Consider the following 5,000-nt stretch of genomic DNA (forward strand, 5'->3'; position numbering starts at 1 on the left):
ATTTAGCAGGCTGTAGTGGAAGTTATTGGTGTTTCAGTCATTTATTGCAGGCTGTAGTGGAAGTTATTGGTGTTTCTAGTCATTTAGTCAGGCTGTAGTGGAAGTTATTGGTGTTTCCAGTCATTTAGCAGGCTGTAGTGGAAGTTATTGGTGTTTAGTCAGTTAGCAGGCTGTAGTGGAAGTTATTGGTGTTTTCAGTCAAGCAGGCTGTAGTGGAAGTTATTGGTGTTTCAGTCAGTGGAAGTTATTGGTGTTTTCAGTCATGCAGGCTGTAGTGGAAGTTATTGGTGTTTCATTCAGCAGGCTGTAGTGGAAGTTATTGGTGTTTCATAGTCATTTAGCAGGCTGTAGTGGAAGTTATTGGTGTTTCAGTCATTTAGCAGGCTGTAGTGGAAGTTATTGGTGTTTTCAGTCATTTAGCAGGCTGTAGTGGAAGTTATTGGTGTTTCTGCAGGCTGTAGTGGAAGTTATTGGTGTTTCAGTCATTTAGCAGGCTGTAGTGGAAGTTATTGGTGTTTTCAGTCATTTAGCAGCTGTAGTGGAAGTTATTCAGGTGTAGTGGAAGTTATTGGTGTTTCAGTAAGCAGGCTGTAGTGGAAGTTATTGTTTCTAGTCATTTAGCAGGCTGTAGTGGAAGTTATTGTGTTTCAGTCATTTAGCAGGCTGTAGTGGAAGTTATTGGTGTTTCAGTCAGTGTAGTGGAAGTTATTGGTGTTTTCAGTTTTAGCAGGCTGTAGTGGAAGTTATTGGTGTTTTCAGTCATTTAGCAGGCTGTAGTGGAAGTTATTGGTGTTTCTAGTCATTTAGGGCTGTAGTGGAAGTTATTGGTGTTTCAGTCATTTAGCAGTGCTTATTGGTGTTTTCAGTGGAAGTTATTGGTGTTTCAGTCATTTAGCAGGCTGTAGTGGAAGTTATTGGTGTTTCTAGTCATTTAGCAGGCTGTAGTGGAAGTTATTGGTGTTTCTAGTCATTTAGCAGGCTGTAGTGGAAGTTATTGGTGTTTCAGTCAGTTAGCATTGTAGCAGGCTGTAGTGGAAGTTATTGGTGTTTCAGTCATTTAGCAGGCTGTAGTGGAAGTTATTGGTGTCTTCAGTCATTTAGCAGTGTAGTGGAAGTTATTGGTGTTTCTAGTCATTTAGCAGGCTGTAGTGGAAGTTATTGGTGTTTCTAGTCATTTAGCAGGCTGTAGTGGAAGTTATTGGTGTTTCTAGTCATTTAGCAGTGGAAGTTATTGGTGTTTCTGTAGTGGAAGTTATTGGTGTTTCTAGTCATTTAGCAGGCTGTAGTGGAAGTTATTGGTGTTTCTAGTCATTTAGCAGCTGTAGTGGAAGTTATTGGTGTTTTCAGTCATTTAGCAGGCTGTAGTGGAAGTTATTGGTGTTTCAGTCATTTAGCAGGCTGTAGTGGAAGTTATTGGTGTTTCTAAGGAATGTTATTGTGGTTTACAATGGTTTAGGAGGCTCTAGTGAATGTTATTGTAGTTTAGCAGTCTCTAGTGAAGTTGTTTGGATTTTCAGGGGTGTTTTCATGGTTGTGGTAATAATGTCAGCCCTTCAGTACTGGGACGCATTTTTACCATTAGTTTTGGGTATGATTAGATGATTTTTTATTGACATTAGGTAGGACCGGTCTATATGGAGGTCAGTAGATTAATGGCAGGAGTCTTAACTGTTTTCATCCCCACATAAGTATCTGAAGGTGTATAGAATCAGTAAATAGTAAGCAAAATCAATATGAAAAACGCACCAAAGCACTGAAGAGGCTGAGAGGCTGTAGTGGAGGTTGTCATGGTTTTGAAGGGTGTTTTCATGCCTCCACTGATATTTCTTTATACAATACGGGCTTACCACGGGAATTTATGGGATTAAGGAGGTATTCTTTAGGCGCCTCCTATCTGAAAGTCCATCCGTCGGGGAACTGTTACCCTCGAGTGAAAGCCCTTCCTACACTCGGACCGTGGCCAGGATTCGAACCCGTTCACCTAGGGACCCCCTTGGCCGCCAAAGTGCGCGTGGTTCCACTGTTCCAATAATTCCATAATATCTGTTGAAGAAAAGTCCTGAGGAAGTGAATAATGACTTCAGTGACTTCAGTCTTGGTGAGAGAACAAAGCATTTAACCCCTTCAGTACTGGGACACATGTTTACCTTGAGATTTGTGTGCGATTAGACCATTTTATTGACATGAGGAAGGATCTATGGAGGTCAGAAGATTAATGGCCTCAGTCTTCGCTATTTTAATCCCACACATAAATCTTTGAAACTGTATATCACCAAATAGTTAGCGGAATTACTATGAAAATGCGTCAATGGTACTCAAGGGTTTAAGGCGAAAATTAAGCGCCATCTTGTTAACGCTTCGAAACTTCCGTTGAAGAAAACGGATGTAGAGCCACGCTGGAAAAAAAAAAAATGGAAATTTAACGGGGGTTTTAAGGCTCTTCCACACGCGAGGCAAATGCAGGGCGACCATTCTGATTTGGCCGTAATTCTCTCATTTTGAAACAGTGTTACGAGATCAAACGGTCCAATTAAGGTAGGCAGTAGGCACAGGCAGGCGAACGTATGACTTGGGCCAGACGCCGGGCAGAGAGAAAAGTGCAGTGAATGCTGTGTCGGCAACATCTGTTAGTCAGTTAAACTTTTTGTTAGGCATGACAACAATGGACGGAAGAATCGCCCCATTCTCATCGATGCTGGTGTTGCTGTGGATCGATCTCCTTTCTCACATCTTCACCAGAGAATGACCACCCACCGCTGTTCATGTGTTCTGCAGTGCTGTGGCCTTTCTGTCTCTGTTTCTAGTGCTGTGGCCTTTCTGTCTCTGTTTCTAGTGCTATGGCCTTTCTGTCTCTGTTTCTAGTGCTGTGGCCTTTCTGTCTCTGTTTCTAGTGCTGTGGCCTTTCTGTCTCTGTTTCTAGTGCTGTGGCCTTTCTGTCTCTGTTTCTAGTGCTGTGGCCTTTCTGTCTCTGTTTCTAGTGCTGTGGCCTTTCTGTCTCTGTTTCTAGTGCTGTGGCCTTTCTGTCTCTGTTTCTAGTGTTGTGGCCTAGTGCTGTGGCCTTTCTGTCTCTGTTTCTAGTGCTGTGGCCTTTCTGTCTCTGTTTCTAGTGCTGTGGCCTTTCTGTCTCTGTTTCTAGTGCTGTGGCCTTTCTGTCTCTGTTTCTAGTGCTGTGGCCTTTCTGTCTCTGTTTCTAGTGCTGTGGCTTTTCTGTCTCTGTTTCTATATTCCACAGTCTTCACATTAACAGACACAGTTCCTCTCTATACAAATCTATTAAATGCCAGGTTGTTTCCCTTGTCCACTAATCCATGACCGTCTGTACAGATATGATTTCACTCCATCTAGTCTACAGTTGATCAAAATACCCACGGAGGGCACAGTGTTGACTTGTAGCGTGCTGTGTCTGGCAACATGGTCCCTAGTCAGGCGCCCGTCCAGTGGCTCAACAACAGGCACGGGCACTTCACTGGTTTGCCCGTGGTTTTCTCGTGTTTGACATCATCTACACTCGTGATCCACCCACACCACAACATTGGTAAGAGTGTCTGCCTGCCGTCCATCCCCCCCCTCGTGTGGAAGGCACTCAAGGACGAATGAAAGACTGTAATATTATGTGATTTTTTTTTTATTATTATTATTATTTTGTGAATAAAGCGAGACTTGTATGATAATTAATGAATGGTGAATAGAAAAATTTGCAAGACTTATTATTATTATTATTATTATTATTAGTCTGAAGATTCCGAGTTTGTGTTTTTCTTCCTTCCTGAACGAAAAATGTGATAAAAGTCAAATATTACAACTTTTATTCAATTTGTTTCGTTTTTTGTTGTTTTTGTTGTTTGTGAATGAGAAAAACACAATTCCGGAATCCATTATACATATTTGTGTGTTTGTTTGTTTTTTTGTTTGATTCATTTATTCATTTCATTCATATATAGTATTTCTTTATATAGATTTATGAATAAGATAATTGTATGTACAGTGAAAGCAAATGACAAACCATCACACACACACACACACACACACACACACACACACACACACACACACACACACACACACACACACACAGCAAAACAATCGTCATATTCTCAACAAACGTGCGATAATAATGATAAAAAAAGGTAAAAACGATATATTTTGAAATGAAGTTAAATTGTATCCATTATTTTCCTTTTGTTTCGCCCGTCAGAAAAAGAAACATTTTAATGAAGTGATCCCTAAACGTTCTCTTCGTGTAGAAAACGGGTGGTCGTTACTTGAAAGCGTTTGTTTTGAAATTTTAACCTGTTTTTTTATTATTATTATTATTAGGTTTTTTTTTCCTTTCATAATTTTTCGTAGTCTTTGTTTTTATTTGATCCTGTATTTTTTTTTTTTTTTTTAATCCTCGTAGTCATCTTGTTTGTTTGTTTTATTTCATTCTGCATTTTTTGTCATAATTTTCCTGACCATTAATGAAATAAATGTTTAAAATGTGTGCTGTCATTACTTTCCACTAGTCAGCCCTTTGATTCTCCGTTTTCTTTCATTCTTTCTTTCTTTTAATTAATCGTCAGAAATCTTGTCATCTTTTTTTTCTCTTTGGTGCAAGTAAATAAATGAAAGAAGAACTGCTTTGATGCAAATTAAAAAGAGTGTATATATATATTGCAATGGTACAAGTGATGAAGTAAAGTGTCGTACAAAATAACAAAACTATCGTACTCTGAATCTCGTACAATTAACATAACAATATTTACACCAAAACATCCTCATTTTTTCTTCCTATTTTTTTCTTTTTCTTAACTTTTATAGCATCAACAATTAAAAAGGAAGAATTATACATTTAGCGAGTGCATTTTGGAATCACAGTATCGTATCGTGAATATCGTACACTTAAAATAGGAGTGTCGTTCGTAAAATAGGAGTATTGTTCGTAAAATGAGTGTCGTTCGTTCGTAAAATAGGAGTGTCGTTCGTAAAATAGGAGTGTTGTTCGTAAAATAGGAGTGTCG

General features: G+C 39.2%; 1 protein-coding gene across 2 annotated transcripts in view; it reads right to left on the minus strand.

Moving 5' to 3' along the window:
* Positions 1-5,000, minus strand: part of LOC123498556 — a 22,543-nt gene that overhangs the window by 13,319 nt on the left and 4,224 nt on the right. The window contains exon 2 of one of the 2 annotated variants that reach the window (XM_045245761.1): positions 3,608-5,000. This exon is cut by the window's right edge and continues 1,842 nt beyond it. The exons of the other annotated variant lie outside the window; for it this stretch is intronic. The gene's annotated coding sequence lies outside the window, so the exon portion shown is untranslated. Of the gene's footprint in view, positions 1-3,607 lie in introns of those variants that run through there. 2 annotated transcript variants of the gene reach the window in all.

This window comes from Portunus trituberculatus, chromosome 7, assembly GCF_017591435.1.
Source record: "Portunus trituberculatus isolate SZX2019 chromosome 7, ASM1759143v1, whole genome shotgun sequence".
NCBI lineage: Eukaryota > Metazoa > Arthropoda > Malacostraca > Decapoda > Portunidae > Portunus > Portunus trituberculatus.